The sequence below is a fragment of the Caretta caretta genome, chromosome 11 (genome assembly GCF_965140235.1).
Source record: "Caretta caretta isolate rCarCar2 chromosome 11, rCarCar1.hap1, whole genome shotgun sequence".
In the NCBI taxonomy this organism is placed as follows: Eukaryota; Metazoa; Chordata; order Testudines; family Cheloniidae; genus Caretta; species Caretta caretta.
In genome coordinates, this window is record NC_134216.1 from 53350466 (window position 1) to 53377116 (window position 26651).

The 26651-nt window shown below is 44.1% G+C and overlaps 1 protein-coding gene across 4 annotated transcripts in view; it reads left to right on the forward strand.

Moving 5' to 3' along the window:
• Positions 1-221: 221 nt before the first annotated feature.
• Positions 222-26651, forward strand: part of MYO1B (myosin IB) — a 185630-nt gene continuing 159200 nt past the window's right edge. For 3 of the 4 annotated variants that reach the window (XM_048869682.2, XM_048869684.2, XM_048869687.2), the window contains exon 1: positions 223-413. The gene's annotated coding sequence lies outside the window, so the exon portion shown is untranslated. Of the gene's footprint in view, positions 414-26651 lie in introns of all 4 variants that reach the window. The other variant, XM_048869686.2, reaches the window with a different exon arrangement.

The window sequence follows — 26651 nt, forward strand, 5'->3', positions numbered from 1 at the left end:
TGGAAACCTTGGCCCCCCGCCTCGCCCCTGGGACGGAGGGGAGCGGGGTTTCCGCGGCAGGGAGACGCGTCAGCTACGTCCCTCATCCCGCCTCACAGCGGGGCGCAGCTCCCCCGCGGGCTCCCGGCGCGGGCTCCCGGCCGCCCAGCGTGTGTGGGGCTGGAGCGCGGGTGAGCGTCGCAGTCAGGCCGCCGGGGGGCGCTGCGAGCCGCGGCCCGGCTGGGCGGCGGCCGGAGGTGCTGGGAGCGCCCCAGCCCCTTCCCAATCTCGGCCGCCGGCTGCCTCCGCCCTGCGCCGGGGTGGAGAGGGGGAGGGGCGTGGCCGGCGCCCCGTTCACTCGCAGGGGCAGAGCCGGAGAGCGGCTGCCGCGCGCCGGGCTGCGGGAGGGACGGAAGACGCCGCTGAGGGGAGAGGTACAGTGCGTCCCCCTCGCGCCGCGCCGTGCCCCGCCGGCCGGCTGGGAGCGACCCCGGCCCCGCTGCCCTGGGGCTGCTGCGCGGGAAACGCGGCCGGGGCCGGGGCCGGGGCCGGGGCCGAGAAGGGAACAAGGGGAAAAGATGGTTTTAGGGTTTGGGCGACGGGGTCAGAGGTTACGGAGCCAGCAATGCCGGCGCTGGTTGGGGGATCCCTCCGTTGCCCCGACCTGGCTTTCCATGCCCATGAGCACAGGGCACCCCGCACAGACACTTTTGCCGAGCTTGGGAGGACAAAGCTCCCGGAGGGGAGGGGAGCTGGGCAGGCGGGACTCTTCCAGGTGAAGCGATGTGTTGTGTGTGTCTGGGAGCTGGGAGCTCCCTCTGCGTGGAGCTGCCACCCCCCCCATCTCCCGCCTGCCCTCTTTGTTTAGCCTTGGTGAAAGGGCTTGTGTGTGTCCCGGCTCTTGTTTCCCCGCGGAGATGGGATGGATTCAGCTGGGATTGAAACCAGATTGAGAACCAGAGGAGACTTGCATCAGAGTTCTCCGGACCCGGGGGTGCATGGTGTGGATGTGTGCGCGGGGGAGGTGGGGTTGTGAGTTGTAACGAGTCGTCTGTTAAAAGGGCTGTGTGTTTTCAGCGCCCTTGGGTCTTTGCTCCTTTGTGAAGAATGTGGCTGAATATTTACTGTTGCAACAAGTTACCTAATCGTTGCTATGTTGTTAATGTGCCACTCGGTCCGGCTGTGGCTGCTGAGATCAAACCCACCTGGTACTCACATAGCAGACTGCTTTGCAGGCTCTGTATTCTTAAAAGGAAGGGAAGAGGCAAATATATTTGTGGCGACTTGGGCTAGACGGATAGAGGCAGCTGTTACAAAACTGTGTCCATAGGGTTAACTTCAACTGTGACACTAGAGCGAAAAACCCACTCTAAGGAATGTCTGGGAAAAACCCCTAAAAGAACACTAGATTGCTAAATGCATGAATCACAATATGTAACGTTTCATTGGAAATCCCTTCCAGAGATGACTCCTTCAAATAAAAGTATTTTGTTTGAAATGATATAGATGTGTTATGGCTTTCGTTAGCAAGTAGTGGATGGTTATAGACCTCTAGGAAGCCCAATTTAACCATGAGCTTTGGTGTCCATAAGCATAAAGATGGTCCAGATTTTAGAAACAAATCCAAAATCAGTGTGTATTGCTTTTCTGGAGAGATCATTACATCTGCTTTTTGGTTTTTTAAAGCAGCTACCTCGTGTGGAAAGCTTCATTTAATTCAAATGAGAATAATTAGGCTTAGACTAATTTTTATACAGATACATCTATGAGGGAGAATTGCAGGAGGAGATTGTCATGATCTTAGAATGGAATTTAAAATTCCAAGAGCAGATAATCTTTAGGAGAGCACACTATTATTTGGGAAGGGCTTTCCAGACCTGCACGGTTGTGGAAATATCCCAAATGTACAGACTGTAATTTAGGTATGACATGAATTTTAAAGGGCAGGTTGGTCATGATAAAAATTGCCTGTGCATATTAAGTTGTGATATACCAGGATGCACTATTGTACATCTGTTATGCTTGTGGCTTTTAAGGAGGGCATAGTGCTCCTTCCTAAGTGAATAGGACTACTCCCTCAGAAACAATGGCTACCCTTAGCAGGATCTTCTTATAATGAGGCAAACACTGCTGTAAAGGCACAGATACAGCATTTAGGGGTTCCTTGCACTTATTCCTTACACTTAAAATAATCATTGGTATATTAGTTGTGTACACATATGCACTTACTCTTCGCTGACAGCATGCTTGGTACACCACTGTGTTGATAAGGCATGGTCATTGGCCCAAAGAGCTAATGGAATATTAAATAAAATATACTTCAAGAGCTGTTAGCCTGTATATTGGAAATAAATGGTTGTTTGAAATAAGTCTAGGTTAGAAATTACTACTGGCAAACATCATAGGTCCAATAAAGTGGCTGACTTTTCAGTTTTAGTGTTGAGTCATGATTTTACCATATCCTGCTATCCTATTGTTAATTGTGAATTAAGGGTGGCATCAGGCTGCCCATCCTTCCCTGGGTGAATCATCACTTTGTCAAGTCCTGTATCAAAGGCAAGGTTTTCTCCAAGTTTTGCCAGGAGGTAAAAATAATCTGACACGTTTGTTAAATTGGACTTCAAAAGTAGGCCACTTTGAAGTGTATTAAAACATAATAAAATTCCTCTGTTTTATTTTATTTTATTTCCAACTATCTCCAGTCTTCCTTCTGATTATAAATATGTGACTTTATAATAGTGTTCTATGAAGCATACTGTTTCTGGCTTGATTCTGTGGTAAAACTTACTATTTTGTACCATCACAGTTATTCCCATAGCAATATACGGTGGTCAAAATTCAAGTCAGAATTTTCCAACAGTTACCGCACCACGGTATCTTAGAGAACCACATTTCCCCCCCCCATACTTAGAATAGAAGATGTTGCTGGTAACTACATGTTAATTGTTGGTGTGTATTGGATATTTTAATAGCTTCTTCTCTATATGGATACTATGAACAGGATTATGGCTTTTTCACAGGATTAAGCAGAAGATGAAGGAACTCTTAAAATATCTTCAAGAGGAAGCACAGGGACTCACTGGTTTAAAGCCTGTAATGTTTTCTGATGTAAGAGCCCCACTTCAGATCACATCTATGAAGAGGAAATAGGGACCAGAGAAGAGATGACAGAACATGGATTTAAGGTGGTTGAGTTTAGCTAGAGAATTACATTAGCCCTGTTAAAATGACTTTGCTTTACATTAAATTTAGGAGAGCAAGTGTACATCTCTGGGCCTTGTGCTTCTGTAGGAGGATGGGAGAAGAGAGGCAGGCAAATGAGAAGAGGAAGTGGGGGAGAGACAATGGCTTTGCTGAGGTTTCCAGTAACTTTTCCCACTGCATACTCATAAAGGGCTGCTGGCAATGTACAGAAGATGTCAGGGGTCTTCTTTCACACAATCCTCTGAGATCATCAAATTTCTCAGCTCTGTGGGAACAGAAGTTCTCCATGCTGGTTTCTGATCTCATCTTTCCCCAACAGCAGTAATAGCAGAAGTGGAGTAGCTTGGGAATCAGTGAGGAAAGTGGAAGAAAGGTAAAGGGGAACAGTCTGCAGGATAGTTTTTTGTAACCGTAGAATGAGCTGGTTGGTATAGCACATCTACCTCTTGATTTCACACTACATGTGGTCAGAAACTGGACAAATGCTTACACACTGGGGAACATTAAACAGTCTGGCAGTAGAGCACCGATCATATTTATGGCAGCTCAAATGTGAAATTGTCCTATAAATCTTACCTTATATTTCATTAATCCTTTTTTTTAAGTTAACAAAGACCAAATTGAAATGAAAAACAACATTTTAGTGACTTACGTTTCAAGAGGTGGGGAATGTTCTGATTTCTAAAAGATGACAGGAAAAGCAAAAGCTTTACTGCTTCTTTATGAATATGCAGACTCACTATTTCCCTCCACCTTTTTACCTTTTAAAATATCAGCTACATGAGTCTTTTCCCCACTTTTCTGGGGGACAGTGGCACTATTTTAGGAGGACCACAATAGTGATGTCCCAGCCCAGAAAGCTGTAACTTGATCTGCAGCTCCCCCTCCGCAAACAGGGAGGGGGAAGGGGAGGAGAAAGGGAGTAACAGCTCTGCTTACATCCTTAGAAATGAAGACCTGATATTTCTAATGTAAAGCTCAGACAGAAAACATTTTCTTAAAAACTTCAAGACACTTTATCACAAAGCAGCAGTAAAGGGCAACAATGGTTAATTTGTAGGGCTGTCAAGCGATTAAAAAAAATAGAATACTATTTAATTAAATATATTTGGATGTTTTCTACATTTTCAAAAATATTGATTTCAATTACAACACAGAGTACAGTGCTCACTTTATATTTATTTTTGATTTCAAATATTTGTGCTGTAAAAAACCAAAAGAAATTGTATTTTTCAATTCACCTCCTACAAGTACTGGAGTGCAATCTCTTTATTGTGAAAGTTGAACTTACAAATGTAGAATTATGTACAAAAAATAACTGCATTCAAAAATAAAACAATGTAAAACTTTAGCGCCTACAAGTCCACTCAGTCCTATGTTTTTGCAGGAGGTAATGCTGCCTGCTTCTTGTTTGCAACGTCACCTGAAAGTGAAAACAGGTCTTCGCATGGCACTGTTGTAACTGGCGTCGCAAGATATTTACGTACGAGATGTGCTAAAGATTCATATGTCCCTTCATACTTCAACCACCATTCCAGAGGACATGCATCCATGCTGATGACGGGTTCTGCTCGATAACGATCCAAAACAGTGCAGACAGATGCAAGTTCACTTTCATCATCTGAGTCAGATGCCACCAGCAGAAGGTTGATTTTCTTTTTTGGTGGTTCGGGTTCTGTAGTTTCCACATTGGAGTGTTGCTCTTTTAAGACCTCTGAAAGCATGCGCCATACCTCGTCCCTCTCAGATTTTGGACAGCACTTCAGATTCTTAAACCTTGGGTCAAGTGCAGTAGCTTTTTTTAGAAATCTCTCATTGGTACCTTCTTTGCGTTTTGTCAAATCTGATGTGAAAGTGTTCTTAAAGCGAATATGTGCTGGATCATCATCCGAGACTGCTATAACGTGAAATATATGGCAGAATGTGGGTAAAACAGAGCAGAAGACCTACTATTCTCCCCCAGGAAGTTCAGTCAAAAATTAATTAACACATCATTTTTATAACGAGTGTCGTCAGCATGGAAGCATGTCTTTTGGAATGATGGTATGCATGGTAAGCATGAAGGGGCAAACAAATGTTTAGCATATCTGGCATGTAAATATCTTGCAATGCTGGCGACAAAAGTCCCATGCGAACACCTGTTCTCACTTTCAGGTGACATTGTAAATAAGAAGGTGGCCACATTATCTCCCGTAAATGTAAACAAACTTGTTTATCTTAGCGATTGGCTGAACAAGAAGTAGGACTGAGTGGACTTGTAGGCTCTAAAGTTTTGCGTTGTTTTATTTTTAAGTGCAGTTATGTAACAAAAAAATCTACATTTTTAAGTTGCACTTTCATCATAAAGAGATTGCATTATAGTACTTGTATGAGGTGAATTGAAAAATACTATTTATTTTGTTGTTTTTACAGTGCAAATATTTGTAATAAAATAATATAAAATGAGCACTGTACACTTTGCATTCTGTGGTGTTTAAATCAATATATTGGAAAATGTAGAAAAAACATCCAAAAATGTTTAATACATTTCAATTGGTATTCTGTTTAACAGTGCCATTAAAATTGCAATTAATCGCAATTAATTTTTTTAAGTTAATTGTGTGAGTTCACTGCGATTAATCGACAGTCCTATTAATTTGTGCTTAAGTTTCCAGAATCAGATGGTCAGAAGTGCAGATTTTTCTTTTGTACTGATGCTAATTGGAACAAGCTATATAGGTCATCACCACAGTCCAAATCCACAGGTGTTATGGAGAGCGTTGGGATTCCTGCCAGGGGGCTGTCTCTGAATTCTGTTTGGAGCTCCCATCTTTTGCTTCAGGTTTCGGTATTTGATAAATGTGAAGCACCTAGATCCGGCTTCTGGATGCTGGATTGGAACTTTTGTTTTCTTTTCCCACCACAGGGTGTGTGTATGTTCAATATTAAACCCATCTCCCAAACGCCTTATTGTTTGTAGGCAGATGTGTGTGTATTTTTTTGCAGGGATGGGGGTGGGGGAAGCTATGCTCTTCTATTCCTGTGGATCCTCCAGGTTTTCTTGTGGTGGGTGTAACCGGGTCTTCTCTCAGCTGCCATAGGCTCCTGCCTCCATTCCCCCATTCTTAGGATTCTCACAATTGTGTGAGATACTTGTGCAAGTCCAACACCATTTCTGCAATCTTATTTATTAAAAGAATGCAGTTCATCGAAACAGCTGTCTAGTAATCCTTCCCTTTTTGATTAGGGGCACCTCTGCTGCGCTCACCATTGTACCCTGTGACTGCAGGGCAATAGAAGGGGAACTTAACACCCCCCTCCCACTGGAATTCCTAGCTTGAACCTTAAACAAGTGTGTTAACTCCCATCAATACCTGTCTGCACTACCTCATCTGGGTTACTACTACAGGTCCCCTAATTCCCATTTAAGGGTCCCCTGCGCCTTCATGCTTTTGTTCCTGTCCTCACTGCAGGGAGCTTCGGCTAGTGTGGAGCCCCTTTTCCAGTCCTCTCTGACTTTGGATCCCCTGTAGGTCTGCCTGTCCTCTAACCAACTCAGCAGGCTGCCTCTTAAGGTATGTATATCTGAACTGTGATTAAAAACCCGTGGCTGGCCCATGTCTGCTGACTTGGGCTCAGGCTAAGTGGCTGTTTAATTGCAGTGTAGAGTTCTGGGCTCTAGGACCCTATGAGGTGGGAGGATCCCAGAGCTCAGGCTGTGGACAGAGCCTGGAATTCTACACTGCAATTAAACACTCTTAGCTGGAGCCCCTGAGCTGGAGTCCGCTTGCATGGGCCAGCTGCAGGTGTTGCAGGGTAGACATACCCTTAGCCCTGGTCTACACTAGGACTTTAGGTTGAATTTAGCAGCGTTAAATTGATGTAAACCTGCACCCGTCCACACGATGAAGCCCTCTAGTTCGACTTAAAGGGCTCTTAAAATCAATTTCCGTACTCCACCCCTGACAAGTGGATTAGCGCTTAAATCGGCCTTGCCGGGTCGAATTTGGGGTACTGTGGGCACAATTCAATGGTATTGGCCTCCGGGAGCTATCCCAGAGTGCTCCATTGTGACCGCTCTGGACAGCACTCTCAACTCAGATGCACTGGCCAGATAGACAGGAAAAGAACTGCGAACTTTTGAATCTCATTGCCTGTTTGGCCAGCGTGGCAAGCTGCAGGTGACCATGCAGAGCTCATCAGCAGAGGTGACCATGATGGAGTTCCAGAATTGCAAAAGAGCTCCAGCATGGACTGAACGGGAGGTACGGGATCTGATCGCTGTATGGGGAGAGGAATCCGTGCTACCAGAACTCCATTCCAGTTTTCGAAATGCCAAAACCTTTGTCAAAATCTCCCAGGGCATGAAGGACAGAGGCCATAACAGGGATCCGAAGCAGTGCCGCGTGAAACTTAAGGAGCTGAGGCAAGCCTACCAGAAAACCAGAGGGGCGAGCAGCCGCTCCGGGTCAGAGCCCCAAACATGCCGCTTCTATGATGAGCTGCATGCCATTTTAGGGGGTTCAGCCACCACTACCCCAGATGTGTTGTTTGACTCCTTCAATGGAGATGGAGGCAACATGGAAACAGGTTTTGGGGATGAAGAAGATGATGATGAGGTTGTAGATAGCTCACAGCAAGCAAGCGGAGAAACCGGTTTTCCCGACAGCCAGGAACTGTTTCTCACCCCGGACCTGGAGCCGGTACCCCCCGAACCCACCCAAGGCTGCCTCCTGGACCCGGCAGGCGGAGAAGGGACCTCCGGTGAGTGTACCTTTTAAAATACTATACATGGTTTAAAAGCAAGCATGTGAAAGGATTAATTTGCCCTGGCATTCGCGGCTCTCCTGGATGTACTCCCAAAGCCTTTGCAAAAGGTTTCTGGGGAGGGCAGCCTTATTGCGTCCTTCATGATAGGACACTTTACCACTCCAGGCCAGTAACACGTACTTAGGAATCATTGTACAACAAAGCATTGCAGTGTATGTTTGCTGGCGTTCAAACAACATCCGTTCTTTATCTCTCTGTGTTATCCTCAGGAGAGTGAGATGATATCATTCATGGTCTCCTGGTTGAAATAGGGTGCTTTTCTTCAGGGGACATTCAGAGGAGCCCGTTCCTGCTGAGCTGTTTGCCTGTGGCTGAACAGAAATGTTCTCCGCTGTTAGCCACGGGGAGGGGAGAGGGTTGAGGGGGTAGGCACGCGGTGGAGGGAGGCAAAATGTGACCTTGTAACGAAAGCACATGTGCTATGTATGTAATGTTAACAGCAAGGTTTACCCTGAAAGAGTGTAGCCACTGCTTTATAAAATGTGTCTTTTTAAATACCGCTGTCCCTTTTTTTTCCTTCACCAGCTGCATGTGTTTCAATGATCACAGGATCTTCTCCTTCCCAGAGGCTAGTGAAGATTAGAAAGAAAAAAAAACGCACTCGTGATGAAATGTTCTCTGAGCTCATGCTGTCCTCCCACACTGACAGAGCACAGACGAATGCGTGCAGGCAAATAATGTCAGAGTGCAGGAAAGCACAAAATGACCGGGAGGAGAGGTGGCGGGCTGAAGAGAGTAAGTGGCAGGCTGAAGACAGGGCTGAAGCTCAAATGTGGTGGCGGCGTGATGAGAGGAGGCAGGATTCAATGCTGAGGCTGCTGGAGGACCAAACCAGTATGCTCCAGTGTATGGTTGAGCTGCAGCAAAGGCAGCTGGAGCACAGACTGCCACTACAGCCCCTGTGTAACCAACCGCCCTCCTCCCCAAGTTCCATAGCCTCCACACCCAGACGCCCAAGAACGCGGTGGGGGGGCCACCGGCCAACCAGCCACTCCGCCAGAGAGGATTGCCCAAAAAAAAGGATGGCTTTCAATAAATTTTAAAGTTGTAAACTTTTAAAGTGCTGTGTGGCATTTTCCTTCCCTCCTCCACCACCCCTCCTGGGCTACCTTGGTAGTCATCCCCCTATTTGTGTGATGAATGAATAAAGAATGCATGAATGTGAAGCAACAATGACTTTCTTGCCTCTGCAAGCAATGATTAAAGGGAGGAGGGGAGGGTGGTTAGCTTGCAGGGAAGTAGAGTGAACCAAAGGGTGGGGGGTTTCATCAAGGAGAAACAAAGAGAACTTTCACACCGTAGCCTGGCCAGTCATGAAACTGGTTTTCAAAACTTCTCTGATGCGTACCGCGCCCTCCTGTGCGCTTCTAACCGCCCTGGTGTCTGGCTGCGCGTAACCAGCAGCCAGGCGATTTGCCTCAACCTTCCACCCCGCCATAAACGTCTCCCCCTTACTCTCACAGATATTGTGGAGCACACAGCAAGCAGTAATAACAGTGGGAATATTGGTTTCGCTGAGGTCTAAGCGAGTCAGTAAACTGCGCCAGCGCGCCTTTAAACGTCCAAATGCACATTCTACCACCATTCTGCACTTGCTCAGCCTGCAGTTGAACAGCTCCTGACTACTGTCCAGGCTGCCTGTGTACGGCTTCATGAGCCATGGCATTAAGGGGTAGGCTGGGTCCCCAAGGATACATATAGGCATTTCAACGTCCCCAACAGTTATTTTCTGGTCTGGGAATAAAGTCCCTTCCTGCAGCTTTTGAAACAGACCAGAGTTCCTGAAGATGCGAGCGTCATGCACCTTTCCCGGCCATCCCACGTTGATGTTGGTGAAACATCCCTTGTGATCCACCAGAGCTTGCAGCACTTTTGAAAAGTATCCCTTGCGGTTTATGTACTCGCGGGCTTGGTGCTCCGGTGCCAAGATAGGGATATGGGTTCCGTCTATGGCCCCACCACAGTTAGGGAATCCCATTGCAGCAAAGCCATCCACTATGACCTGCACATTTCCCAGGGTCACTACCCTTGATATCAGCAGATCTTTGATTGCGTGGACTACTTGCATCACAGCAGCCCCAACAGTAGACTTGCCCACTCCAAATTGATTCCCAACTGACCAGTAGCTGTCTGGTGTTGCAAGCTTCTAGAAGGGCTATCACCACTCGCTTGTGAACTGTGAGGGCTGCTCTCATCTTGGTATTCATGCGCTTCAGGGCAGGGGAAAGCAAGTCACAAAGTTCCATGAAAGTGCCCTTATGCATGTGAAAGTTTCGCAGCCACTGGGAATCGTCCCAGACCCGGATCACTATGCGGTCCCACCAGTCTGTGCTTGTTTCCCGAGCCCAGAATCAGCGTTCCACAGCATGAACCTGCCCCATTAGCACCATGATGCATGCATTGGCAGGGCCCATGCCTTCAGAGAAATCTGTGTCCATGTCCTGATCACTCACATGACCGCGCTGACGTCGCCTCCTCGCCCGGTATCGCTCTGTCAGTTTCTGGTGCTGCATATACTGCTGGCTAATGCGTGTGGTGTTTAATGTGCTCCTAATTGCCAAAGTGAGCTGAGCGGCCTCCATGCTTGCCTTGGTATGGCGTCCGCACAGAAAAAAGGTGCGGAATGATTGTCTGCCGTTGCTCTGACGGAGGGAGGGGCGACTGACGACACTGCTTACAGGGTTGGCTTCAGGGAGCTAAAATCAACAAAGGGGGTGGCTTTACATCAAGGAGTATTTCAAGCAGGACTTCACGGAGGGTTCCAATAAGAAATGGTGCACCTAAGTTATTGTTCTTATTGGAACAAGGAGGTTAGTCTGGCCTCTGATTGATACATGGCTAGATTTACCTGGCTGAACCTTCTCTGTGAGTGACTGAAGTGTGACCTAGAGGAATGAGTCCCCTAGACGGGGTGGGGGTGGGGGGGAAGAAAATGAGTACAAAACAAATCTGGTCTATTTCTTGTTTTGATCCACTCCATCTATCTTTTACATCTTTGGCTGGCAGCAGACGGTGCAGAAGGACTGCATGCCATCCACATCTCATGGCTGCTCGGCAGAAGATGGTGCAATACGACTGCTAGCCATCCTCATCTCTTGCCTGCCCGGCAGAAGATGGTGCAATATGACTGCTATCCATCCTCATCTCTTGCCTGCCTGGCAGAAGATGGTACAGTACGACTGCTAGCAAGCCGTATCGCCTGCCTGCTCACCATAAGACGGTTCAATAGGACTGACTGCAGGACTAAAGAGAGTGACCTGGTCAAGTCACTCCAAATTTAGTCCCTGCGCCCATGTCTGCCTAGGCGCTCCTGGCCGATGTGGCCAGGAGCACCTCGGACATGACGATGACGGCTACCAGTCATATTGCACCGTCTGCTGCCAGAAGGCAATGGGTTGCTGCTACTGTGTAGCAATGCAGTACCGCGTCTGCCAGCACCCAGGAGACATAGGGTGACGGTTACCTGAGCAGGCTCCATGCTTGCTGTAGTATGGCGTCTGCACAGGTAACTCAGGAAAAAAGGCGTGAAACGATTGTCTGCCCTTGCTTTCACGGAGGGAGGGAGGGAACGGGGCCTGACGATATGTACCCAGAACCACTCGCGACAATGTTTTAGCCCCATCAGGCATTGGGATCTCAACCCAGAATTCCAGTGGGCAGCGGAGACTGTGGGATAGCTACCCACTGTGCAACACTCCGGAAGTCGACGCTTGCCTCGGTACTGTGGAAGCACTCTGCCGAGTTAATGCACTTAATGCACTTAGAGCATTTTCTGTGGGGACACACACACTCGAATATATAAAACCGATTTCTAAAAAAAACGACTTCTATAAATTCGACCTTATTCCGTAGTGTAGACATACCCTCAGAGGAAACACCATATGCAGGCTGTTAGCACATGATGCTTGATCACCTGAGCCAACCGCTAACCCACACCCATCACTAGCAGGCAGATAACTCCATAACAGATGGGGCTGAGCCCAGCTCCTTTTAAAAGGCCAGCCCAGCCTTTGAAAGCGGAGCTCTTCCTTGAATAGGTCCAGATTTTGCTTCTACTTAGTTTCCCAAGAAGCAGAGTAAAATTTACATGATTCTTGCCACTTTCATGGTTGTCCTCAAGCTTTGAAGAGCAGCTGTAAAGCTGACTAGTTCAACTCAGTTATTGCATGGAATTGTCTGAAGATTCAAGAAGACAATTGTTATACCAGAAACTACATCATCTGCTCAAGAAACTCCCTGCTATAGCACGGGAACAAATCTACACGGGCACACCGTCAGAGCCCCGACCAGGGGTATTCTATCTGCTACCCAAGATCCATAAACCTGGAAACCCTGGACGCCCCATCATCTCAGGCATCGGCACTCTTACAGCAGGATTGTCTGGCTATTTGGATTCTCTCCTCAGACCCTATGCTACCAGCACTGCTAGCTATCTTCGAGACACCACTGACTTTCTGAGGAAACTACAATGAATTGGTGATCTTCCTGAAAACACCATCCTGGCCACCATGGATGTAGAAGTTCTTTATACCAATATTCCACATGAGGATGGACTACAAGCTGTCAAGAACAGTATCTCTGTTGAGGCCATGGCACACCTGGTGGCTGAGCTTTGTTACTTTGTCCTCACCCACAACCATTTCAGATTTGGGGATAACTTATACCTTCAAGTCAGTGGCACTGCTATGGGTACCCGCATGGCCCCACAGTATGCCAACGTTTTTATGGATGACTTACAACAATGCTTCCTCAGCTTTGTCCCCAGTGCCCCTCCTCTACTTGTGCTACACTGATGACATCTTCATCATAAGGACCCACAGGAAGGAGGCCCTTGTAGAACTCCACCTGGATTTCAACAGTTTCCACTCCACCATCAACCTCAGCCTGGACCAGTCCACACAAGATATCCACTTCCTGGACGCTACAGTGTAAATAAGTGGTGGTCACATAAACACCACCCTATACCGGAAATCTACTGACCGCTATACTTACCTACATGCTTCCGGCTTCCATCAAGGACACATCACACGATCCATTGTGTACAGGCAAGCCCTGAGATACAACCGAATTTGCTCCAATCCCTCAGACAGAGACGAACAACCTGAAGCAAATACTCACCAGCAACTGCACACAACACCACAGAAACACTGACCCAGGAACCAATCCCTGTAGCAAACCTCGTTGCCTACTCTGTCCCTATATCTACTCTAGCGACACTATCAGAGGACCCAGCCACATCAGCCACACCATTAGAGGCTCATTCACCTGCATGTCTACTAATGTTATATATGCCATCATGTGCCAGCAATGTGCCTCTGCCATGTACATTGGCCCAACCGGACAGTCCCTGTATAAAAGAATAAACAGACACAAATCGGACATCAGGAATGGTAATATACAAAAGCCAGTAGGAGAACACTTAAGCTTCCTCGACATTCGATAACAGATTTGAAAGTAGCTATACTTGAACAAAAAAACTTTAGAAACAGACTTCAAAGAGAAACAGCAGAACTAAAATTCATTTGCAAATTTAGCACCATTAATTTGGGCTTGAATAGGGACTGGGAGTGGCTGGCTCATTACAAAAGCAGCTTTGCCTCTCCTGGAATTGACACCTCCAAATCTATTATTGGGAGTGGACTACATCCATCCTGATCGAATTGGCCCTGTCAGCACTGGTTCTCCACTTGTGAGGTAATTCCCTTCTCTTCATGTGCCAGTATATTTATGTCTGCATCTGTAATTTTCACTCCATGCATCTGAAGAAGTGGAGTTTTTACCCACGAAAGCTTTTGCTCAAATAAATCTATTAGTCTTTAAGGTGCCACCGGACTCCTTGTTGTTTTTGTCAAAGGATGGATACACTTGGCAACTTCTGACAGAGGTAATTCTAAAGCGAAAAACCTAAAATATAAGCCTGGTCTAGACAGAATAGCAGGAAAGACTCACTTGGGAATAGTGTGGACAAGAGGAAAGGATGGGATCCTCTCTGTCCTAATGAAAAACTTGGAAGGAAATTAACAATTCCACACTTTGGATTGAAAGCAATCAACATATGGGGTTTAAATCTAGGTAAGCAGACAGAAAATTCAGTAAACAAACTGAAGGATGAAGATAGGGAGCCCATATATCCGGAATTTGCCAACAGTGAAGGCAAGAAATGTTTAGCATGTCAAAGGCTTTTTGAGATTTGGAGGTGGGGGGTGGGAGCAGAGTGCTCCTTTATTTATACTATGCTGCCTCTGACTGCTTTGGTGTAGGTGTACTGCTCGTTTCAGTCCTAAACATCTTCATAATCTCTGCCTTGCCCTCTCCCCGGAAGAGGGAATGTTGCTGGAGTGGACATAAGTAGCATTCCTATGCCATTGGGCAAGATGACCGGATATAGGGAAAGAGTGGGTGTGATAAAGGGACAAGGGTGTGTGTGGTGGGAGACAGAACGGGAAGGTGACAATTAGAGAAGCTCAGCAGAAGGGTGCGATAGTGGGTACAATAGTATTGAAACAATTCAGTGAAAATTTCTCAATATTCAAACAATGGAAAACCAAGAGGTGCTTATTTTTTTACTATCATCAGCAGAAAGCTGTTGTTTTTAATTGCTTGTGAAAGGTGCCAGATTAACTGCACTGGACTGTGCTAATCTACAGCATGGTCTGGAAAAATACAAGCTTCCCTACCCCAGCCCACAGATCTGCTTTGGAAACTCTCTGTTGTCCTCCTTCCCCTCTCCTTATTTCTATCACTTTACTCATCCTCTCTACCACTTGCACCTTCTACAGTGGCACTAAGAATTATTAACAGGAAAGATTAAACTGAAGTAATGACTATAAGAATGAAAAACTTGTATCAAATAAATAGTAAGAGATTAAGGTTCATAGACCCAAAACCTGGCCAATTTTTTCTTTCTTAGTTGGAGTCCTTAAAATGTTTTCCCCTCCCCTTGCATGTGAACATAAGTACAGGTTACTGTTTATATTTTTAAAAAGCAGCAGCCATAAGGTTTCCAGTGAACACAGGAAATGGAGAGGATATATTATGCTGATACTGTATTGAGATGATCTGTCATTTAGATGATCCTGCAAATTATTAACCTGAAACTTAAAAACCAACTGTAGACACCTGTGTGTGATACTTTTTGCACAAAGGCTTCTGAAAAACTTATGAGCAAAGTAGAAGGAATTGATTCAGTACTTTAATTCACCTGTGTTGAAACCACTTCCTAGAGTTAGAGCCTAATATGGCCTCTAGTAGATCATTGAATAAGGGGTTGGCTGGATGCCACAATTAGAGAAAGTTAGTATTGCTGCTGTTAGGTAAATCTTGTCCTGCTGTGAAATTGACAATAATCTGGTCAATTTCCCTCTTCTGTAGCTTTGCAAAGCAATAAATGTTGTACCAGTAAAATAAAAACCAGCAGGATCTTATTAAAGGGAAAAAGGCAAAATACCACATTTATTGTGAATACAGAAAGAATCATAGTAAGCAGTTAGTTATAGCTATAACATTCCATTCAATCTCATATTTATTCACACATTCATTCATACAAACACACACACACAGGTTCTGCAAGGTTGTTATCATAGTTACCAGCCTTAGAGTTGCTCATGCCAAGCCACTGGCCAGGTGGCCTGGACATGAGGAGGGAGCAGGGTCTTGTCAGATGCTCATCTGATGCTCCTGGAAGTTGGTTTGCAGAATCAGACCCCAAAGTTCTCACTTTTTAGAGTCTATTTTTATAGGAATTTCTTCCTATGCCAGTCTATGGGAATTGCTTCATCATGCTGTTGCTGAATCAATCGCAGATAGCAACATTCCTGACGGCTCCAAGATGTTATCTTGTTCTTTGGTTCTCCCATTCTTGAGGCTGTTGGGTGGATTCCAGTCTGCCCTCCGGGGGGTCCTCTGGTTATTTCCACTTGACGCCTTCTTCAGCCGATGGACACTGGATTCTTAGGCTGGCACCTCCCTGATCATTCACTTATTATCCACACCGAGCAGAGCATGCATCCACATACATCCTCTATCTCTATTTTAATCACAATTGTTAATACAACAAAAGGGCGGGGAGTCTCTGGATGCTGTTTCTGTTGTTAGATTATTGCTTTGAGTCTCTCTCTGTGAATTGCTTTGAGAACAGGCTCTGTCTTAGAACGTACTAACACAATTAGCAGCTTGCAAGTTTCACACATAGAGGGAGAGAAACAGTACCAAAAACCAAGAGACCTCTTAATTAGTAATACCCTGGAATTTAAACTATGGGGAATCAAACTCATTTGTGATTGTAATACAGAACTTCTTTAATATGATCCAACATAATCACTGAGGCTAGGGGATGAAGAGGCTGCTTGAGGCACCCTCTTCTCCCATTACTACAGCTACCAGGCTTAGGAATGTAGTGACGATCTCCCACTCTCCAAGGAAGCTACCAGAAGTCTTTTGGTTTAGGGTGGGGAGCAAAAATAGGACAGGAATGCTCCTTCTAGCTGCTTGAGAGATTGGGCAGTGGATTCATGTTTACCAGATGCCTACTGATGCACCTGAGCCTAGCATCCTGCTAGGAATCCCAGCAACTCTTTTCCAGCAATGGAACTGTGTGGGGAGGTTGCCTCTAGACAATGGAGGGAGGGAAGAAGGGGGTAGGGAGAGAGAGAAGGGTCTCTTTAGATTATGACCTGGCTAGTAGGTTTAGCCAGATAGTCCACAAAATTTTACCAGACCCTCAGCAACTGATGTGTGAGGGGATGAGTGGATGCATGTGGGTGCACGGGGGTAATTGAGACGTTACAACAGAGAAGTATGTATTTGGGGGTGAGATTTTTTGGAGGATAATTATCCTCTTATCTAAGAGGATGGAGAGAGAGAGAATGAAAAGAGGAAATAGACATTGTAAACAATGCAAGAAAGAGAAAAGTAGATGGAAGGCAGGGAAGGAAAGAAGATACAAGAGGTAACTGATGTTTTTAAAAGACCAGTTGAATAGAAAGTTGTTTGATAGCTAAACATAATATAGATAGGTTTCAGAGTAACAGCTGTGTTAGTCTGTATTCGCAAAAAGAAAAGGAGTTCTTGGGGCACCTTCGAGACTAACCAATTTATTTGAGCATAAGCTTTCGTGAGCTACAGCTCACGTCATCGGATGAAGTGAGCTGTAGCTCACGAAAGCTTATGCTCAAATAAATTAGTTAGTCTCTAAGGTGCCACAAGTACTCCTTTTCTTTTTGATAATATAGATAGTAATGCTGTTTTCAGATGCTGCTGGTGCTCCCCACCCTATTGCTCTGTCTTACATTGACTTCTGCTTCTTTTCCGGGTGCTGGGTGAGGCTGGAGGGGTCAGCTGGGAGTCTGTCGTTCCTGTCTGGTGTGTGTGCGGTGTTGCGGGGGAGTTGGAGGAATGTCTTTATTTTCCAGTCCCAGTGCAAGGTGGGGAAGAGTGGCAGCCTGGCATGGTGGTGATGGGAGCCAGAGTAGGAACTGCAGAGCCAGCTGTGAGGCAGAGCATTTCAGGAACACTCCCAGCTCTTCAAGGGAGGGGTGGGGGAGAGAGAGCTCTGCCTGTTCCATGTGCTGAGTGAGGAAGAAGTGCCCTCAGCATGTGGAATGGCTCTGATTACCTACCTTACCACAGGAGGCAGTGGAGTGGAAAGGCAGCCAATGAGATGTGTCTCCTCACTGGGAAGCCCTCTATCTAGTAGGGGCAAAATGTGACTAGCCGCTGTGGCGTTGACCCTGTGCTCTGCGGACACAGAGCGGATTGAGAACTACCCTGGTCTCTGCCTGGTTACAAACTGTTACGTGTAGTGATGACAAGGACTCTGAAGGTTACCTTGGCAACCAAAAAGGTGCAAAATGCCTTAATTGTTTTTTCTTTAAATCTGAGGGTATGAGATCTCTGAGATGAGCCCAAATCTCTGAGAGCACAAGAATTTAGTGCACATGCATTTCAAGAGTTCCTGGTAACTTGTAACACAATTCTAAGATAAGGGGATGCTTGCAGATGTATTCATTATGAAAGCCATCAACTGACTTTTGTTTCTGCTGAAACAAAATTTGGAAAAGCTCAGTGTCTCTGTATAGTTGTGAGTTTGTGTGCTGTGAGATTGACTCTCTCTGCTCCCCCCCCATCCCTGAGGGCTGTGTCTTCTGTGGCTATTTTAGGAAGGTATCTCACACTAAAATTGTGAAATGTACATTTTAAAACTACTATTAAAGCCCAGGAAGATAAACAAAGGAGTTTAAATTTAACGTGACACTTAGCCACATGTGCCTTTTGACTCCAGTGATCTTTGTGGGTTTGAATTGCCAGTTTTAGAGCTCTCTCCATTGTCTGAGGCCATCTGTTGATAAAGCAGTTAGGTTGATGGAAAACTTGATTTATTGTATAATGATTTCTGATGTACTGGTGAAAATGGATAATTGAGAAGCAAAACCCAAAGTCTAAATTGTAAATGTTCTTGAAACACAACTTTCTGTATTGTGTTAAAAACAAACAAACCTACAATTTACTTAATCTTTCTCTTTTTCTTAAAGGGACACTTCACTTTATTAGCTCAAAATTCAGAGCTAATCTGTTTGCAAAATCTCTTCCCTATCTCATAGCACCCTTAAAAAAACAAACAAGAATAAAGTCTTCTTCCCGCTCTGCTTTTCTGTTACCAAGGCTGCAGGTACACTCGAGAGCTTACAGTGGCGCAGCTCTCCCGCCAACAGCACTGTTCACACCACTGCTTCGGTTGGTGTAACTTCTGCCGCTCAGGGGTGGCTTATTCAGACTCCTGCATGACGTAAGTTATACTGACATAACTGGTAGTGTAGTCACAAGACTGCCAACCTCCATGGAACAGAAATCAGTGTGCAGCACAAACAGTCATGGAAAAGTATGGCAGGGAAACAGATCTGTAATAGCTTTTAAAACTAATGTCTGAACTGTAATGTTTCTGAAGTCACCTATCTACTAGGGTGATGTGCTCATAACCAATGCCTGTTCAACCATTGGCTTTTTCACAAAGGGACCAATTTTGTCCAGGTGTCAAAATATATTAATAGAATTTTTTTGTCATAGATGTTTGCGGTCTTTCTTTGACAGTAATATCCTGGTTTTATGCACAGCACCTGACTTGCTCAGGCCATGGAGAGGGAACCACTTCCTTCCCCACCCCTGTAACCCTTCTTGTCTCTTATAACCAATGTTGTCCATGGGAAAGAGCTGAAAAGAGTTCTGGGTTCTTGAGGGTTGGGAGGCGGGAGCGAAGGGCCAATCAGTGTGCTCCTTTTAGTGGCAGATTCCCCATTTGGCTCTCCTTGCAGCTAGCGAAGCCGTTTGAACTGTTTTGAAGCAGTGAATTAGCCTCTTGCATCCTACTCCACAGTTCATCTGTCCCACCTGCCCTCTCGAAGATGGATGGCACTGCAGGTACCCACTAGAGCTGATGGGCTGGGTTGCCAGGGAGTGGGTGTGTTTCAGGATTGATAGATTGGATTGCATGAATGTGAGGTCTGTTAACGATCTTTGGTGGGGAGCTGTGTCAGGATATTGGTGGTTGTCTGTCCTCTTACGTTATACATACCAAATGTGGAAATGAACAATTGAAAAGCTACTGTCAGAAGGTACTTGTGTCTGTGTAAGTTCCTGGCTTTACTTTGGACAATTAGTTCTTGCACAAGTGTATAGTTAAATGGAGATGAGGGACATGTTGCATCCAATCCCTCATATAGCTGGGACGGATTGAGATCAGAGCTCACCATTCAAGGACTGGTGGTGAGAGGGATTGGATCGTGCTCAGAGAGGGATCAATATCTTTCCATGGGATATGGATTTTCTGAAGGATCAGTAATTTGGTTAGCTTGGTGTCCAATGGGGAGAAAAGCTTGATCTATTGGTACACTGAAGGTATTAAGCAGCGTGAGGTTTATGCGTGTGGTATCCTTCCCTCCCATCCCCAGATGGCTTCAGTGGTTGGATGTTTATTACAGCTGTGGCCTGTCTTTTTTTTTTTTTTTTTTTTGTCATCTTCATTCACATTCCTCAGATGTCTTTGACTGTTGTCATCTACTTAGCGCTTGACAGAAGAGTAAATGTTTCAAAACAACATTCATGGATTTGACAGCAAGATTGCCACTGACTGTAATACACTTTTATCATATAGGGACCTACCTTGAGTGACCTGTCACTGTTGTTCTATGGCAAATAGAAACTTATAATTCCAGCTATCCCGTGTTGCACAGAGGTGTGCGGTTAGCACTGAATGGATAAAGGAATGATTTGCTCTCTATGTGTGTGTAAAAGGAAGTAAAAGTATTAATTTTTATTATTGTAGGAGTGTAAGTGAAGCATATGGCTTCATGTTGAATGTAATATGTCTCCCAAAGGAGGGAGGCCTCACTTGGAAAAAATGTGTTGACTGTGTGTGGTGAAGACTGGCCATTAATATATAATAATGTGCCAGGATCTGCTGTTGGTGGGTCTTTGAACATGAACTCTGGCCTGCTAGCAGGCCAAAGTTATGACACCTAAAATAAACAAAGGTTTCCTAGCTTGGTGTATGTGGCTCTGTTCTTCAACAGTTATGCAAACATAACCTTTGAATCAGGCATGAAATAAAAAATTAGCACTAAATTTAAGAGCAGTTTGAAAGATTAAGGTAACTAGTTAAAAGGGCATCCCCTCTGTACTGAAATTCAGCTATACAACCAATAGTAGTAAAAACTAGTATTTGTATTTTCTTAACTGACTGTCTTCCAGGTGTTTAATGTTCTATACTAAATACCTGTCTGGCCTAAAAAAAATTGCGTAGTTCAAATGGCACTGTCAACCAAATATCTAGTCTGTAATTTTAAAAAAACACATATTTTAAAGTTAGTTTTAGGTTTGACATCTGTCCCTAATGTAGTTTTACAATCTCATTTTGCTATTCTCTAAAAGGATTTATTTTTGACTCTTTCTAAGTGGAGAGACCCACATAAACAAATTGACTGAGACTACAGTGAAGTGGTTCTATTTTTTAAAAATGCATTTAAGTGTACAAAGAAAACAAACTGCTATCATTAAAAAAAGAGAAATATTCTTTTAATGTTTTTCCAATCTGAGGTGTTGCTTCTAACAATGTAGGATTAAAAATGCACACACTTTTTTTTTTTTAAATTGATGTCAAGTTTATTTACTGGAGATTAGAATGTTTACAAAATTCTTCAGTTAAAATATGGCTAAAGAAAGTTTAAAAGTAAATATTCTCTGTGGAATGGCTTCTGCTCCTAAAGAAGTCAGTGGGAATTTTGCCATGGTCCATGGAGCAGGATTGAGCCCATTACTAGGGAGCTGTTCCCAGCTATACAGAAAATGGGAAGGGGGAGAGGGAAAGTAACCAATGCACCCACGTTTGCTTTTTGGGGTAACTTAAAATAGAAAAACTATATTCAGGGTTCAGAATAAGCTGCTGCAAAAAAAGGTTACACCACACCTACAATCTTTTAAATCTATTGGTATAATTCAAAACTTAAATGGAATTTACCCAGCGTGTAAGGAGAGCCTAAAACATCTTTGATATTTTAAGACTACCTTTTAATAGGTGCTGAAAAAGGGCTGTCAGGCTGATATTTCAGTAGCAAGCAGCCTCCTCAAAGCCTCCCAAGCCAGAGTAACCAGCAGAGATCTCTTTTAAAGTAAAGATACAAACCACTGAATTAGGAAACGGACCAACAACCTAATATAGTAACTGGTGGTAACTAGATATTGTGTACATATAATAAATATGCAAGTAATTTGAAAAATTACACATACAGGAGAATAAAACGAAAGTGTTTTATCTAGACCAAAAAAGTAATCTTATTATAGGGAGTATCCATTTTAATATTAATCTATATAACAGATATCAGAAAGAAGCATAGGACAAATGTAAATAGCATTGTTTACCCTTAAGCACTCAATTAATATTCAGTCAGTTAAGAGCAGGAGGGAAAAAAACCTTTGTTTAGTACATATAACTCTCATGGCCTTTGCCTTTTGTGGTTAAATAAAAAACATCTTGTGATTTTTCTCAACATGTTTATATCACAAAAAGATATCAATAAAGCACCCAGGGGCAATCCCTGAGAACATACAACTCTCTTGGGGAGTCTGCCATCACAAGTTAAATGGAGTAGGAGTTATTTATCCAATGTAATTTAAAATTCTAAATAAAAAGTTACGATAACCTGAATCACCTCAAAGATGTTAAGTTTTAATCCTCATTAAAGTCAATGAGTGACATACATTTTCAGTAAAATAACCAATACACTTCTCTCTGAAGTCTAGTTTTTCTAAACTCCCAAATATGTTCAGTCCCTATAAAATTTAAACTACTTAAAAGGATGATTCAGTTCCTTAGCAACTGGGAAGGTAATATTACTCCTCATAATTGCAGACCTGTGGTCAGTAATATATATTTTAATTGGCCTCTCATGTATATGACAAACCACAAGCACATGTAAGCCTGCAAATTACTTAATCAGTGCCATATAATTTTTTTCAGGCTATAGAGATTTGTTTTTCAGTTAAAGGGCTGCTGTGAATCTTTAATGGTCTGCAGAGTAATTTTCTCTGTGGCTCTGAAAGAATTGTAGTATAAGTAGCCATCACTGATTATAGTCAAGGTTGCATAGCAGTTTTCAGTCTAATCTCCTCTTTTCATTTACTTAGAACTTTCTAAAACTTAGAATACAATAGTTCTGCTATGAATAGAAAGTATATTTTTCGCTCAGAAAAACGTATGCAATTTTGAACAGCTCTGTGATTAAAATGGGTTAAAAGTTGAAGTTTGACATGGAAATTACTTGCACTGAGAAGAAAACTAGTTTTGATTAGAGCAAGTTACGAGCCTCTGAAAAATGCATACTGTCCATACATTTTGCATTGTTCTTTCATTATTCTTGTAAAGCGTTCTTCAAATGATGATAAATTGTGTTTTGCACATAGTGAGTCCATAACTTACATAGTACAGCTGTTACTCCTCTTTCATTTACCTTCCAAAATGTGCAGGGGACTACTTTAAATTGGGCTTCTGTGTTTTTGTAAGATGTGCAGGAGGCAGCCCATTTCTGGTGCACCTTGAGAGCTTTGAAACCCCGAAGGTGGACAGAAGAGGGGTTGCAGGGTACTTCAAGTACATAGGATAGTGAACTTTAAGAGAGTTTAGTTAAATACTTCTAGTTATGGAATTTACCTGAGCTACTATCAATTGTTTGCAAGTGAATAGGTCTTAAATATCTTGAAAAATATAGGTTTTAGAGTAATAGCCGTGTTATTCTGTATTCACAAAAAGAAAAGGAGTACTTGTGGCACCTTAGAGACTAACCAATTTATTTGAGCATAAGCTTTTGTGAGCTATAGCTCACTTCATTGGATGCATACTGTGGAAAGTATGGAAGATCTTTTTATACACACACAAAGCATGAAAAAATGGGTGTTTACCACTACAAAAGGTTTTCTGTCGCCCCACCCCACTCTCCTGCTGATAATAGCTTATCTAAAGTGATCACTCTCCTTACAATGTGTATGATAATCAAGGTGGGCCATTTACAGCACAAATCCAGGGTTTAACAAGAACGTGGGGGGGGGGGGGGGGCGGGGGCGGGCGGGTAGGAAAAAACAAGGGGAAATAGGTTACCTTGCATAATGACTTAGCCACTCCCAGTCTCTATTCAAGCCTAAGTTAATTTTATCCAATTTGCAAGTGAATTCCAATTCAACAGTCTCTTGCTGGAGTCTGGTTTTGAAGTTTTTTTGTTGTAATATTGCAACTTTCATGTCTGTAATCGCGTGACCAGAGAGACTGAAGTGTTCTCCGACTGGTTTATGAATGTTATAATTCGGACATCTGATTTGTGTCCATTTATTCTTTTACGTAGAGACTGTCCAGTTTGACCAATGTACATGGCACAGGGGCATTGCTGGCACATGATGGCATATATCACATTGGTGGATGTGCAGGTGAAAGAGCCTCTGATAGTGTGGCTGATGTTATTAGGCCCTATGATGGTGTCCCCTGAATAGATATGTGGGCACAGTTGGCAACGGGCTTTGTTGCAAGGATAGGTTCCTGGGTTAGTGGTTCTGTTGTGTGGTATGTGGTTGCTGGTGAGTATTTGCTTCAGGTTGGGGGTCTGTCTGTAGGCAAGGACTGGCCTGTCTCCCAAGATTTGTGAGAGTGTTGGGTCATCCTTCAGGATAGGTTGTAGATCCTTAATAATGCGTTGGAGGGGTTTTAGTTGGGGGCTGAAGGTGATGGCTAGTGGCGTTCTATTATTTTCTTTGATCCACTTCCTGGACACTACAGTGCTAATAAACGATGGTCACATAAACACCACCCTATACCGGAAACCTACTGACCGCTATTCCCACCTACATGCCTCCAGCTTTCACCCTGACCACACCACAGGATCCATTGTCTACAGCCAAGCTCTGCGATACAACCGCATTTGTTCCAACCCCTCAGACATAGAGAGAAACACCTACAAAATCTCTATCAAGCATTCTTACAACTACAGTACCCACCTGCGGAAGTGAAGAAACAGATTGATAGAGCCAGAAGAGTTCCCAGAAGTCACCTACTACAGGACAGGCCTAACAACAAGAAAATAACAGAACACTAACCCAATTTAGTGTGTCTTTTGCTATAGAATTCTTATGGCAACTGACCACTAATTTTGTGACATTGGATTCTCAGTAGCTGGGAATTGAGATTGTTCTCTGTCCCCTTTCATGACTTCATTTTAATGCATACACAAATTAAAACATACTTCCTCAATATAATATTGCATAACTTTTCTACCACTTGAGAAACGTGGAGAATCTCATAGTACCAGCCAACAGCTGTTGTTGCCTTTTCTGTTGTGGCAATATTTTTGGATGAGTGGGGTGATTGTTTTGTCTTTATGCTGACACAAACATTGCTAAGCATTAGAAATTGTTGCTGTTTAATTGACTCTTAATAAAAACATTCCCTCACTCTTAATATAAATAAATATACCTCACTATCTCTTGTTTAGCTTTCATAATTCACTGAACCCGTTTGTGGTTAACTAGTTGAGGAATCTGTGAAGTCCTCTGAATGTTTGACGCTGACTGAAAACTAACAAAACATTGAGCAAAGTTTTAGAAGTGTCTTTTCAATTCTAGATAAGACATAACAAGCATTGTTTAATTTTAAAACAAAGCCAAAATTGCAAACTTCTTTAAAATGGCAAATATTGACTGGTTCAGAGTGTAACTGCAGTAAACTATTGCCTGATGGGGAAAAAGGTGTTCATAAAATGGTCATCTGTTGGCCAAAGCTTAAGGCAGTGTACAGGATCAAAGGAAGTGTTTTAACTTGTATAATATCCTTGGTCTACAACAGGGATTGGCAACCTTTGGCATGCGGCCCGTCAGGGTAAGCCCCCTGGCAGGCCCGGCGGTGAACTGCGGCCAATGGGGGTTGCAGGAAGTGGCATGGGCCGAGGGATGTGCTGGCCCCTGCTTCCTGCAGCCTGCATTGGCCTGGAGCGGCGAACCGCGGCTAGTGGGAGCTGTGATCGGCCGAACCCGCGGACGGGGCAGGTAAACAAACTGGTCCGGCCCGCCAGGGGACTTACCCTGGTGGGCCGCGTGCCAGAGGTTGCTGATCCCTGGTCTACAACATACCTGTCAGAGGGTTTTGAACCTACTCTCTTTCGAGCAGGAAGTCATTGGGCTCCAAAGTCCTCTTGCTGTTTGGCAGTTGTCATCCCTCCCCTGCTCTTTTTCTCAGTCCTTTCATTGCCACATCTCAGCATCTTTGAACAATCTTGGGAGAAGCAGGAGGCTATAGGCTCTCTCCCTGAAGAAGAGTTCCAGGCAACAGAAAGGTTACATCCACAATGCTGCTGCTCCATTGTGCCCTGCTCTGTCCCAAAGACTGAAGAGTTGGGGAGTCAACAACCCTTGCTAATGTTTTCCTGGGTTAGAATCAGCAGTTTGTTACATGCTGGATGCTGAGTGCTCTGATGTTGGGTGAACAGAGCACCATAGTTTTCTTAGTCAGTGAGTGTGCCACGAATCTAGATTGTCGTCACTGTGCCCAACAGGGGCTGTTTCCCTGTCAGCATGCTCTATTTCCTGTATATATGTATTCTGTGCATCAGCTTGAGGGCAGTGGCATGTGGTTTTTTTGTATAAAGGAACATCATTAACTTCCAAATCCTATTTCTTTCTGAATTTTTTTTTGCCTGCTTTTGTCAGATGTGCCACAAAATTACTCTGACAAAAAAAGATTAGCATTTTCCCCATTTCTCAGTTTCACTTGTGTCCATTTGGCAGCATTGTGTATCTAGTCATTTTCACTGTTTCCTGAATGTGGTCAGAAAGTTTACTTTATTTGTGTGGGTCTATTATGCAGTGACAGGGAAATGAAACATATGTAAGTGGGATTGCAAAATCACAAAAACTGACAGGGAGGCTGAGGGCCAGGTATGGTACCTAAAGCTACTTCTGACTCCTCCTAGATTTCAAGTTGTTGGTGTCGCTGATAACTTGGCCTTTAATTTCACAAATGTTTTCTATAGAGAGTAGACTAGATGACAAGGACTACTTTTTTTAACCATCCTGAAACTGCAGGTGTGCTTGAGTCCAGCGCTACATACGCTGTCAGGAGAGCTTTGGGTACTGAG